This window comes from Calidris pugnax, unplaced genomic scaffold (genome assembly GCF_001431845.1).
Source record: "Calidris pugnax isolate Ruff unplaced genomic scaffold, ASM143184v1 scaffold44, whole genome shotgun sequence".
NCBI classification, from domain to species: domain Eukaryota; kingdom Metazoa; phylum Chordata; class Aves; order Charadriiformes; family Scolopacidae; genus Calidris; species Calidris pugnax.
Genome location: NW_015094506.1, coordinates 17,920,307 through 17,934,691, shown reverse-complemented (window position 1 = coordinate 17,934,691; position 14,385 = coordinate 17,920,307). Strand labels below are relative to the sequence as shown.

The window sequence follows — 14,385 nt, the reverse complement described above, 5'->3', positions numbered from 1 at the left end:
CGGGCCGTTGGCGGGCGGGAAAGGGCCGCCTCAGGGCGAGCGGGGCCGGGCAGGTGGGGCTGCCCCCCGCCAGCTCCCGCTGTCCCCGCCGGGGGGGAGCGAGCCTCTCCCGGGCCGCTGTAGGGCCGAGTCTGGTGCTGAGGGGCTGATTCCTGACGGGAAAGAGGGTTCGGGGAGTTGGGGGGGTCGGAACGACGGGGACCATCTTGCCCGGCGCCGTCTGGATCACGCCTTCAGTCTCTGAGGGGGGGAGGAAGGGGCTGAGGCGGGTGCAGCCGCTGTCCCTCGGCCGCCGGCCCGCGGAAAACGGCGTCAGCTCGGGTGGAGAGCGGCAGCCCGGGCGGCGGGGGGCTGTGGCGGCTCCCCGCTGAGTGGCTGGGGTGCTGCTGCTGCTCCTCCCGGGGTGCTCGGTGCGGGCCGGGGGGGCCCGGGCAGGCAGCCTGCGGCACAGCCCTGGGCATCCCGGGCGGGGGGGGATTCTTCACCCCTGAAACGGGTCGGCTGCCAGGAGGATAAAGCGGGCAGAGGCTTTGGGGAGCAGTCGGGACACAGGAGAACTTTTTACCAGCCCTTGGTCAGCCTGCTCCATGGCTGCCCCCGTGCCGAGATTAGGGAAGGATGGAAGAAGAGCCCTGTCCAAAGTTAACACGCCAAGCGCGGGCAGCCCGTGGAGCTGTGCAGGGATGAATTGTCAGTTGGTCCTGTTTTGACTGTGGAGACGCAATGTTATGAAAAAAATGAGAGAATAATTGTCAAAATAATAGCAGAATTCCTTCAAGCTTGAAAGTGAGTGCTCTAAGCTTGAGACCCATTCTGGAGAAATTTCCTCTATGCGGTATAATTAATTTTGCTTTTTTAATTGAGTTTGTACTTAAGGTTGGGGTTTTTTTGTTATGCTAATGACAGACATGCTGCTGCATTATTCCTGTCTTGTTTTGTCATAGGAGGATTTCCTTCTCAAATCACTCATGGGTTAGTAATGAGTCGTCACAGAAGAAAAACTCCAGTACGCAGTTCTGATAACTTATACAAGTACGCATTTTTTTATTTTTGAGGAACAGAAAAATTCATTTTTTTTTTCAATAGGAATGTAGATAACAGAGATATTAAGTCTCTTGTGTTAACTTTAATTTATTTGTTTTTAACCTACTCTAATATTTTCAGCAAGCTCCAGTTTGTTCAAGAGAATGAAATACAAACTTCCAGAGAACTTCTTTTTAATTAAAAAGAAAAAAAACCCTTTACGCTGTTCTTGTAAGCCTTGGTCTTTTTTATTGTCTAGAGGAAAATTAATTCCATAATTGCAAATTGCGTGTCTCAGTATGTATTGGATCCATAGCAGTTATTTATGGAAAGAAACATTTCTAATTAATAAAATATTACTATTTCTCTCACTCACAGGAAGTCTGAAAACAGACTCATGAGAATCGTAAGAGATGCAGAGTCATGGAAAATCTAAACAAGAATCTCACGTTGCAGACTGACATGCTCAGGCATGAACTCCAGGCCAAGGTAAAGACATTGAGAAGAGAGTTTAGCAGCTGAGAACCTGCTTTTGTGCTGCACACTCAGTGATATCAAATCGCCTTCTGGCCCCTTCAGTTGTCTACTTAAACACAAATTACTTAGAAAATTAATTATCAGACCTTTGTTTTAGATCTGTCACAGGAAATTGTGTATCTGTTGCCAATTAATAACATCTATGATAAGGTATTACATGCTGTGAAAGTTTAATAGATCTAACTGCGTTTGCAGCTCTAGTACAGAGACTTTCTGGTTAAGAGCTTAATGGTGGTCAGGACCTGACTATTTGAGTCACTTGCTAAAATACTGTGACATGTGCCTGGAGAAGGTCATTTGATCATTGCAACGGTTGCTTCTGGCCTTAGAAATCTGGTCGTTTATAAGCAGTTAAGCAGAATATCTGTAGGTTGGCATGACACCTGGGAGGCATAAGTCCAGATACTTGTCAACATCACCTACAGGCTATGCAGGCAATGTGGCACACCTATTCGGGATGTTTCTGAGTTGTAATACCATCGTTCTGCTGCTGGTTACTTGATGCTCAGGGCTTGTGACTTTTCTTACTTTAGGTTAAGGATGGCTCTGAATATAAATTGCCGTTACTACTAACGCTCTCTATGAGTCATCAAGGGAGAACTAATTTGGATCAAGTTTGACACCTTCATTTAATTTTGCTGACGTTTCACAATGCACAGTATTCTTGGCAGCCGAACTGCTGGCTGCTTGAAGGAAGCTGGCTGAAATTATGTAATAGCTGTGTTCTGGAAAGCCCACGGTCTGTTGAAGATGAGACGAGTGAGTCAGATCTCTGACAGGCTGGAAGCCCAGCCTGTTTGCCAGGTGAAATTCAGCCCTGGAAGGTGTGGTGGGGTCCAGCATGTGGATGAGAAGCAGAAAAAAAAACGGGTCAGAGGGAGAGAGGGGGCGCTCCTGTACTTAATGGGGGTGCTAGGGCCCGCTTTGGTGCTGGGTATGATAAGGGCTATGAGTTGTGTGTATAGATCAAGGTGGGAGAAGTGAGACGTAGCACCAGATGGGCAGCTGTGGGAGCTTCGGTGGGTGTGAAGGGACACTGGGTGCTGGTTTAGTCTGAGGAAATGATGTCTATTTCATGGGAGGTATTGGCAGTGATTTGGATACGGTAATTACTCTTCTGTAATATGGAAATGAGAATGTTCAGAATTAACGTATTAAGCTGTTACCTGATGTGAGGAACATATATAACATAAAATACACTGTTTTATTAATCAATGCTAATCTTTTCCCTAAGATCAATACATATTTAAGTATTGTAACGCATTTAGTAAGCCTATTCTTTGTTCAGTGAAATAAACATCCAAATCTCCTCTGATAATGAAATGTAAACCTTAACTGGTTAACATGTTGAGTTAATCAGAACAAAACTATAACACCGCATTTCCTTTCCTGGCCGTAGCAGCTGAAAGAAACTTGCTGATTATCAGATAAGATGAGTTATTGCAGCCATACACACATATATCATAATATGCTCCAAGATGATTTTATATCAGGTGATCAACTAGCAGGAAAGAGTTAACAGACTATTAAATTGAAGTACAAGTGCCTGTTCTTGAGTGCTTTTATTATATGACTGTTACTGGACCAAAAACACCTGTCTGATTATTTACAATTTTGTATCAATGATACATGGACTAGTATATATTTTTCTATTTAATGTGAATATCATTAAGAATTAAATGTTCCCATTTATTTCCTCTCATGTGTTTCCAGACTTGAAAATACAGTATTTCATGCAAGCAGTGGTGAAGGTGCCAATTCTATGTGCTATAAAGCCAATGCCTTTGGCAGAGGAGATGGATACAAACAAATCATATCCACGTATCCAACAGTAGTCTGTCACAGAATAGGAAATAGTTTTGAAGACATCAGTACTTTTAAACCTGTATGACTTCTTGTAATGCAAAAAATATGATGGGTCAAAGACCTAGTAGTTCATATCTCCTCTTCCCATCTGCCTTTTCCTATGAGATCAGTTATGCTGGAAAATTATATTTCTCTGTTTTGGCTGATATTTGAAAGTTCAGCTCAAAAGTTCAGCTATGAGTGAGGAAGAGACAGATCCCGGCACAGATCAGATTATGAGGCTTTGTTTCCATTAAAAGCCAGACTGAGTCACCCAATTGCTGAGTCATCAGGGAATCTGTGGGCACCAGTGCTCCCACCAGTGAAGGCAGTGGCATGCCTGGTGTCTTTTGCTGATTCTTTCCCAAACTGTCACTGGCTTAGGTGTCATCTCCTCCCTGGGGCAGCTTGGAAGTTCCCACCTTTATGTGACCTGAGGCTACCTTGAGCTAGGCATGTTCCGCACCAGCATGGGAAGTAGATGTGACCATTAGACATTCATGAACAGCCAGAAGAGGTTGCATTACAAGTGATCCTATGGACATTTGGCATTAGTAGCAGTGGCTAAAATACACAAGCAGGGCTGGGAGTGGGACCTGGACCCAGCAATGCCCTTCTCTCACCATGCTGTGGGGTTGCATGCTTTTGAAGTTTTTATTTGCTGTGATAGAGAGCCCTAACTCTGAGAGGAGGGACAGAGAGGGGCCACAAGTAGACCACAGCTGGGTGGCTCACAGAAATGACAGTTGAGATATGCACATTTGAAATCATCCCTGTAGTGGAAGGCATTGAATGAGTCTCCCTTTTTTCTGAGTGCTCTGCTTAACTGCTCTCTCAGTATCATTGCCTTGTCCCTTGGCTCTGTCTTATCTGTAAACAGAGTAGGTGATTTCCCTGGATCCAGATCAAGGCAGGCGCTGATGGTGTTTAACCTCAGGCTACAGGTGGAAGAAGAGCTTCAGATCCTCGGTATTTCCCATTGCCTCATTCTGTTTCCCTGTTGTCTAATTCAGGTGCAGCCCTGCTCAGGGCTGGAGATTCACAGGAGACAGCCAGCTGTTAGCCCAGTGGGTAGTGTAGGTAGGCTGGTTTGAGAAATCCCTTCTGGGAGCTGAGCAACTGGCATGGCCGTGCCTTAGTCCTTTTATGGGTCTGATCTCAAGTAACCTGCCAAAGGTCACATAAGGAAGCAGGTAGCTCACTAAATCATGTCTCCTTAATTAGCCTTGCACCTGAAAATCACTTCCAGCTGCGGCTTTTACAAAAAGCTGAATCCTTCACAAAGGTAGCATTACACGGCCAGTGGTTATTGCATACTGAAATTAAATTGCTATTAATGGTCAGCTCCCTGTAAGGTTATAATTTCATTACTCTTCTCTGAGTGGGATACAGTTTGCTTAATGTCCCATACCATAAACCTCTCTACTGTGGCTTCATGCAAATAACTTTTTAGTAGAAAGAAGTGAACAAAGAATCAATGTGTTTAGTGCAAAACAGTTTAAAAATTATTAGAACAATTAGTCAAATGTTACATGAGGATACCAGAAGGCCACCGTGATAGTTGGTTGAAGCCCTGTCTTCCTGCACACCGTGTGGTGTCTTTACCCTGGACAGCCCTCGGTGTAATAGATACGGGGCTGTGGATATCTTTCAACTGGTTTCTATACCATAGAGACACAATGTGGAAACTTCTCTGTCTTGTCAGGTTACCTTTAGTGAAGAGGGCTCCAGTACCCCTGCTTAGCTTGTTTCAACTCATCCTAAGATGAACCAGGACCTCACAGCACAGGATGCTCTTCAGGCACAAGAGCACACACCTCCCATGCAGCTGCAGTCTGCATCGATTCAAGTTAAATTCTAGAGTTCCTTGTTTCTTCTGTGGAATATTGAGAAAATACTCCTGCACAACCATTTCTGCCTCAAATTCACAGGAAAGATTTGTTGTTCCATAAAACCGTCAGTAGTTTAACTCAAAGAAGGATGTGCTCCATTTTGTAAATATTCAGAACTGCTTTCTCCTGATCATGTGCTACTATTTCATTGTGCAGACTGGTTCAGCAGCACTAGTGTCCTCCATGGACCTGCCACCTGAAAGTCTGGCTGTTGGAATTGGCAGTGAAATAGAATGCCAAGTATCTTCTTACAGATGAACGGATTTCTTCCTGGTTTCAGTCCAAAAAGAAAGGCAACCAGCCTCCCTCAATCATTAAAAAAATTCTCTTGAGATCAAACGGGATCTGAAAAGCAGGCTTTTACCTGGAAATTATGATCATAAATGTTATAACAGAAGTCCCAATATGACCTTGGTGATATGCTACACGGAGAATTCTGTAAGAACGTTTACAGTCAGTGATGCAGTCTATCTGCAAAATGTCCTCCAATGGAGGAACAAAATCAACAGATGGACAGGCATGAAAGAACAAAGTCCCATACTTCTTAATTTTGTAGCACAATAGTCCTGGCAAAGGTGACCAGACATGCTCCTGACTCATTTCATTACTCTGCCCTGTACACTTTGATCTTATATGATTGTCCCTAGATTACAAAGCCAGAAGGACCATTAGATCAGCTGGTCTGACCTCCTGTGTGCTGCAGGCCATTAAATTGCATGCATTACCCTTGTATTGATCCTAAGGACTGCTGCTTGGCTAAAGCTTGTGTTCCAGAGAAGCATGTGGTATTGATCTGAAGACAACAAAAGACTGTGAATCCATCATTTCCACTACTATTTGTTTAAATATGATCCCATTGTTCCTATTAATTTTTTTTTTCCTTATTTCTAATTGGATTTTGTCTGGCTTCAGTTTCAAGCCACTGGTCCCTGCTATGCTTTTTTACCCTAAACTGCAGGGCCTTTCAAGTGTTGCTTTTTCCCATGGCAGTATTGGAACCATGAGCAGGTTACCTCTTGCTCATTTTAACAGACTGAGAATAAGAGCCTTTGTTTCTCACTAAAAGCCATTTTCTGATGCTCTCAAATGACTTCTGTTTTTTTTAACAGCTACTCCAATTTTCTTGCATATGTTTTTAATATACAGATATGTAAGCTTTATATTTTGTCACTGTACGAGTCTCACTAATGATTTATGCAGGTGCAAAATTGTTGCCCGCCACTGATCTGCACTCTCTTAGAAAACTGCACTGCAGAAAGATTCTCCTTCAGTGGAAGTAAATTTGAAGCTTCACATGGAGATTTATAATTGTATTTTATTTTGGGGTCCTTAATTTTTCACAAAGCAAAATATTTCACAAAGCAAAAAAGTGTATGTATCCATGGAAGTATGTATTTTGATTTCTTCACCTGGCCATCCTTCCGGGAAGCTTGTGGTTTCGATAAATTCAGCATTTCAATCAGGATGGAAAAATGTATTGCAAAAGTTTCCAGACTCTTCTGCTCCTTGCTTCTGGTATGGAGATCTCACTAGTCCTCCTGCACTGCACAGATAGCTCAGTAATAAATGGCTGGCTGCTGTGGGCTCTAGATCTTTTGAAGCCACTGCTGGGTAGCCCCAAAGCTACTCAAAGGGACCCACGTTCCCTCTTCCTAAATGAATAACTTGGGTGTCTACAGACATTTTTCATTTGCAAAGGGTTCTTCTCATCAAGCAGTCCCGATCTCCTATATGACAACCCTTCTCATCTGCAAATTTTATCAGTTTTTACTTTTTGCCTTTGTTTAAAGTTTGCACCTTCTGAGAAGACAGGAGGCACAGCTGTCCATTTACAGTACGCTTTGGCAAGTTAACTGTGCATCAGCGAAACTGTCACTGGAGTCACTGCCCATCAACCCAGTACAGAAAGGAGAGTAGTTTCTGCTGGTCCCTCATATTATGCACACGCTATGCTTAAACAAAACTCCTAAAGGCAGGGTGACTAAACCATAAAGAAAATCACTTCCTAATAAGCAAAAATGGGGAAAATCTTTACTGCCATCAGGACTGAAGAAGCTCTCAGATATTGACAAGGAATTTATTAGATCCAAACTTGAAGTTATAGAGCACCTTAGGCAGACTTCACTCTCTAAGAGTAGAAAGTTGTTGTCAAAAAAAGCCTCTGCATAGTAACCACCAAACCCCAGAAGTCAGCTTTTTGGGGAAGAAGGAGACCTGGGTTTTTCACCTGAGCAGTTCCTGCCACCTGGGAAGATAGTGGGCTTGAACCAGGGCTGAAACTGGGCTACCTGCCCCATCACCATCAGCTGTAGCTACTGTCAATAACTTGCTCTAAATTGATACAAATATATTTGCATGGCCAGTATAGCATAATGCATTTGGTTTATGTAGTGGGAGCCAGAGCTCAAGTATGATTTAGGCTTGTAGGGGATGTCAATGCCAACTTGTAGGTCCTTGACCCTCGGAGTGGAATCTGAAGCCCAGTGCCAGTCAGATTCAGCATTTGCAGAGGTACATGCCACACCAAACTCTAAAGCCCACATACTTAGTGGGAAGCCCTTTTCACCCAGACAACAGGACATAATAAGGACAAGGCTGAGCCCCTAAGCTCAGGTTTCTCAAAGTGTCTATCCTGAGTGACAGAGCCTGGTGCAACGATCTTCAGAGCAACTGAACTTTGAGGTGAAACTCAAAACTGTACCTTGCACAGACACTCTGGCTTTTGTTTCAGAAGTGTGTTGCTCAGATGTTGAACCCAAGCCGGTGCTGTTGGACCATGCACTCAAGCTAATAAACCCTTTTGCAGTGCCGGAGAGCTTGTCCCTATGGTCATGGTTGCAGCCTCCTTCCTTCCATTGTGGGTGGCCTAGTAATCAGAGCTACTGTTACTTATGTCACTTTTCTTTCTGCCTTGCCCCAACTCTTCCTTTTTGCCCCAAGGCCACCAGCCACTTTGCTTGGAGCTGCCCTAGATCTGTCATCTTTTATGCAGTGGTATCTCTGCTACTTTTCAGTATTTTAGTTCTTGGAGTTCTGAGGAAAGACAGCTCCACAGTTCTTCAGGGGGCTAATTGCAGTCTGGCAGAGCGGTGGTGTTTACTAGTTGGACTGCTTCCACCCAAAAACACTGCTTCCAGACCGTAGCGTGGAGTGATACAGGTGCACTCGTGCAGAGCTGTCCCTGGGGTAATAAACTAGCACTAAGCTGGCTCTGCACAGAGCCATATGATGTGTCTCCACCTGCAGCGAGGTTAGTCTATAATCCAGATAAATTGCCAATGAGTAACAGAGCAGAGCTGACTATATATCTGAAGTCCCCGTACCACTGCATTTTTAAAAATAATGACAGTAAAAGAAAGCATTGCATTTGATAGACGGTCAGAGCTTATTTGACCTGCAAAGGAACAAAGACATTTAGCACCTTAGAGGAGCAGGCCCTGAATCTCTTGGTATTTGTAAGGATTTAGTATTATACTTACAATGCACTTCAAGGAAAATAGAAGCCATCTGATACTTATGGTTGGCACATGAGGGCTGTGATTTAATGAAATTTCCTCCCTGATATGAAAGGAGGCTCTTCGAAGTGGAATAAACTGAAATACCTATGTGTAATGATCCTGTCGGGGCTAGAGAACAGGATAATGTTGTTAGCCTATAAGTTTTGCAGGATATATTATATTACAAAATGTGTCTTAAAGATTGCTCTAAATACATTTCCATTTCTCTGATGTTTGTGAGCCAAGAGAAACATTTTCCCTTTCTCCGATGTGTGAATGTGGGTGATTTGGTAGGGGTCAACCAATGCCATAAAACTAGCACTAGAACCCAAGCCTAATGGGGTTTAAAATGCCAATACAGAATAGAGCTGTGAGTTTCTTCTAAATAAAACCCGGGTATCTTTGTCTGATGCTCAAGACATGCCCTACAAGCATCGCAAATCAACTGGGGAACTGCTAGGAATTTGGTGCATTTTAAGACCTGACTTGCTACAACAACAGTCAACAATCAGTCAGCTGCAGTGCAAGGGATTGGATAAGAATCTAATTTACAAGCCCAGAAAGACTGCCTGCATTTTGAGCAGTACTGGAAAGTTTCTCAAACTCATTTATTTATGTTATTTTAGAAGAATACAAACAATGCTTCTCTTGGAAGCAGAGATAACATTACCTTGCCTGAAATATAACTGTAACACATGCCCTCTGGGGGAGATAATAGAAAGAAATCAGAGGAAGGACAGAGAAGGATGTCACTTAGATTGGGTCTGGTCAGGCCTATTGCCTGCAATTAACTTGTGTAAACACACTCGATATCCCTTCTATTAAAGGCTCCCAGTTACAGCCATTTAGTCAGTTGCAGGAAGGATACCAGATGCAGGGAGGTTACCTTGTGCAAAAGTGTACAACATCCGTGTCACCCAGTAACAATAGTTAGTGCTGGTGAGTACAGGGGGACAGAAGAATGGTCCCTGTTAGATTAAGTCAGAAGTCTGAGTAGCCCTGTCTCCCACAAGATGCAGTAGCAAACACTCAAAGGAGGTGCATAAAATCAGAATACACTGAAAATTATCCTTTCCCTGATCATTCTTCCCAGGTCCAGCACTTTGGGGAACTTCCTGAGAAGGCAATTGCATCTAGACCATTGTGTTGAGCATCTGCCTCTGAACTTAGCCTGCACAAAGTGCCTTTTGAACTCACCTGCACTTTTGGCCACCTCAGCGTTCTGGAGTGACAAGTTCCACAGTGTAATTACACAGCATGGGAAGTACTTGGCTTTGAAATATGCTGCCTGATGGAGTACAAAGGTTTTCTTTACATTAAGCTGTCTGTTAAAACAGTGAAAATGAACAAATGAAAGGTCTGCTGTGGTATCCTGCTATAAGATTTATCACCAAGTGTGTTAATGCTACCATTTGATTTGCGGGTGTAAATTGCATATTTATGTGGTGCTGCTGTTCTTATTCCCCAAAGCCCTCTAGAGTGTATGAATGAGCTGCTCTGTTTGAGCTGCAGTGTGTGCAATCAGAAGCTTCTGGTTCCTTTGGGAATTCAGTTATAGCATGAAATTAATCTCTTTCAGCTACTCTGGTTGAGCAGGTGAAAAGTGAAAATAATTATCAAAGCTTGGTGGCCTCTAGTAATTGTGTGAAACCTCTGAATATGCCTGCACTGCAGCTTGCTAACATAGTTTGCAATTGTCTGAAATGACACAGTGCTTAAAATAGATAACAGCACTGTTTTCCTCTTGAATGGCTGGAGAGCTGCACAAACCAGGTAGTCAATCACATGCCTTTAAAAAGCCACTCATTTTCAGTGCAAGCATTGAGTGAATTGCTTATTCAAAGTATCCACTGTCCTCCTGACATGTCCTGGGTAGCTGGGAATGCTAGTAATTAGGCCCAGTGCAGTGACTGTCTTTTTAGATGGAATAACAAGAACTGATTTTACTGGTACTGCCTACACTATCAAGAATGCAGTATCTAACACAGAGAATTGGCACCAAACCTTAAATGGAAGCTAATGCTACTTTTTTTTTTGGCTGAATACCAAGGATGGCTAAATATAAGCTCAGGGCTTGCTTTTGTTGCTTGGTGAAAATTTTTAATAATCTAGCATCTAGCACTTAACCCTTCTCACTCTCTAAAGAATCAGAATAATTCTCAGAAAAGTAAATGACTGCTTTTGCTCTTTTTTTCCGTTAGTCCTTTTTTGGTCTTTTTTTAAATGTTCAATACAAATGAGAAATTTAAAGACGCTCAGGAGGGCTGTCAAGGAACCACCTGTTCTCGCTCAACAAATATGTAAGCAAGTAGTAATGAAAAAACAATAGCAGATATATTCTGTCCTTTGTTCAAGATTAGGCTTGATGGTACTTTCATTGCTACATCAACAAAAAATAATAATTACTAGAGTCAGAAAGGGACCTGGATGTCTAAATCTTGGGAAACTCACCTGAATGGATTCCAGAGTCCACAGTTAAGAGGCTCATACTCCTGCCTGGGAGGTTGGGTTATCTTGGAATAACAATTACACAAACCTGCCCCTGAGACCTGACCTCCTTGGCTTTCAGGAAAATATGATTAATAGCTACTAGAAGAGCTTGCCATCCAAAATCCAGGAGGTGTTTTCAGTCTTGCATTTCTAACCAGGTTGTGGCCACAGGAGGATGCTTGAAGCACTGGTTGCAGGCCCAGGGGAGAGGCAGGATTTCAGATCATCCTGCGGTCAGCTGGGTTAGGCTTGTCCCAGGCTGAGCACATCGTGTGCTGAATTCCTAATTCTGCCCTTTCTGCAGCAGGACTTTGGCTTTAGGAATTCCACACACAGCCTGGCAATGCCCAAATTCAACCTGAAATTGACATGCAGCTGGGGTTCAGGCATAGATGCTGAACGTTCCCAATTACGTTGCATCTGGGCTCTCCTGTGTGATTTGGAGGAATCACACAGAAAGGTATCTGCAAGTTTGGGTTCCCAGGGCACAGGAGGGAAATGCTGAGTGATATGGAAGAGGAAGTTGCATCCCAGTGCCACCTCCAGTGGGGCATCCTGGTTGCCCTTATTTCAAGAACAGCAGCTATTCCCAAGCATTCAACTCATGCAAAAACATGGCTCTTTTTGTGCAAATCGCAGAACAAATGAGTCTGCTGCCACTGGCTGCTGACAGGTGACACTGATTCAAGGTCAGAATCTTGTTATCATTGCTAGAGATTAGCATGAAGTATTTACAGGCATGAAATGTCTTTGCTTTGCTTGAAACTTGTAGATGAATTGGTTAAAGCTTCTGCATTCCACTGGAAATTGGAAAGCATGCTAAGGGCAAATTATTCAACAACTACATGTGCGTGTACAGTGAACTTAGTCACATCAATCATAAATGTGCCTAATTGAAGCTCTCAGGGTTTTGCTTTTCTTATGCTGTCTGTGTAGATGTAGTGTGATATGGAGTAAGATGTTCTTCATGAAGATGCTGATATTTAGAATGACTGGCTGTCAGTCAGTATCGATTCTGGAAATCAGCTGTTGCTGGAACGAATTTGACAGAATAAAAGGTCTAAGTGTATACCTGTCACTACTTATTTGTCCTTCCTGGGCATTTTTATAGGTGTGACACTGGCATCTGAAATGAAAAAGCATGTTAATAGTTCAGAGGTGAAAACAACAGTTGATGTATAGGATGTGGTAAAAAAAAAAAGAATTCTGTGGGCAGCCTTCTGTTTGCCAAGTAATTTCAATGACAGTACATTGATATTCAATCTGTTCACTGAGCAAGGTAACTCAAACTGAAGTGTGAAAGGGCCTATTAAATCAGAGGGAAGGACAGAAGGACATGCTTCAGCTACCATATTTAAGTCCTTTTACTCTGGTTTATACTATCACCAGATTTTACTTTAGAGATGATGTCGGATTTTTTTCCCCTTACTGCAGCATAGGGTCTTGCACTCCTGCTGATTTTTCCAGACAGTTCCTGCTCCAAGAATTCCTTGCCATCCTGAGGCTCCCAATGTTCTGTACTCTACTTGTAGCATGCCCACAACACACCTTTTCATATTTTTAATAATAGAAATATTTACCTTTTGGTAAGTGGATGAGATACTCTGTCCTTTCAGAGTAGACACTCTTGGTTTTTGTTCTGTGAGGCTCTGAAAGACACAAGGGATTTGATACATTGCAGAGGACAAGTGTTTAAGAACTTTTCGTGTCATTCATGGCTACTCACCCTGTGTGTTGTTATTGAGACCAATGATTTTGACACACCTCTTTTAAGTAATGACATTCCCTTATGTAAATATGAGTTTCTGAAGTGTATTTAAGAGATGTTCTCAGAAAGGAGCGTATTGTGTAATTGCCTTTTGAAAGAAACTGCTTTTTATGACCAACCGGACTTCTCTGTTCAATATGTTGTTTGATATAACTAGTCTTGGGCCCACATTCAGACATCTGATTTTGATCAACTGGATGTCAGTAGCATAATGAAGTAAAAGGATATGACCAGCTTGATTCTGCCTTGACTTTAGTCTTTAAATATACTAGCTAGTTCTTGTCAGCTTGACGAGGAAGTGACAGAAAAAGAAATTGGAGGTGGAAAGGAAGTTAAATTAGTTATTAAATGTTTGGTGTGACTGTGCTGGAGGTGTAGTAATTGTCCTTGCTGTTCATTCCAGTCTCTCTGCCCCTTGCCTGTCTGGAGGTCACTGCCAGCTGAGCTTGTTTGGCTGACTGCTCTTTAAATCTCTGGAATGATTTGGCTTAACAAAGCGCACACACTCTCAAATCCAAGTTATAATAATTTCATACTTTCTTTAGCAGGTGTGCTGGTTTAGGAGTTCATGCCCTGGGTTCAAAAGGAGTACTTCTGACCCCAAGCAGTTGCCTGGCCAAGCTCTCAGTGCAGCTCCACGAGTGCTTGACACTATGGAGAGGGACAAAATATCTGCAAGTAGGAAGAAAAGAGAAGCAGGAGCTTCTTGAGATAGGATTGCCTCTTTTATAAGACCACGTGGAGCCCAAGGATAGGGCTGGCATCCCATGGGTGTTATTTCTGCTTGCCAGGGGACCGCTGACCTTCCCATAGCCCTCCCCCTCCTTCCCATCTCCATTCTGCAGTTCACCAGCACCCTTTAAACGTATGCTGATACAACTTTTTCTGTGGATGCGATGTATGCCAGACCATAAGATATACCAGGCTTTAAAAAATGTCTGTTTGTGGCATGTCTGTTGTGGACATTTTTAATCTGGATCGTTTTACTGATATGGTTTAGAGTATAACATGCTAAACAGTTGCCTCAACGTAATACTGGAGAAGAGTGAAGGAAATAATTCCTGGAGCCCAGAAAGCAGCAGCAGGGAGAGGAAAATTCTTCTAAATTGTATTTGCAGGAAAAGAAAAAAGCAGTAGTGCTCAACCTGTCTCCTAGAGAAAAAGTGTCAGGATTTTGTTTCAGCCAGATCTGGCTTAGCGAGCCTTCTCCCTTCAATTGACACAGCTGAGCTGCAGGGGCTGGGGCTGGGTCTGGAAGATGTAACTTGCCTAACCACTTCAGAGACACAACCACCATATAGAAGCCCAACCTTTCTCTGTAGCAGACTGTATC

At 43.1% G+C, this 14,385-nt stretch overlaps 1 long non-coding RNA gene across 1 annotated transcript; it reads left to right on the top strand.

Annotated features, from left to right (window-relative positions):
* Window positions 1-889: 889 nt before the first annotated feature.
* Window positions 890-11,018, top strand: LOC106901145. The gene is made up of 3 exons (XR_001414256.1): window positions 890-1,032; window positions 1,402-1,512; window positions 9,888-11,018. It is a non-coding gene; the product is annotated as an uncharacterized LOC106901145 (long non-coding RNA).
* The last annotated feature ends 3,367 nt before the right edge of the window (window positions 11,019-14,385 follow it).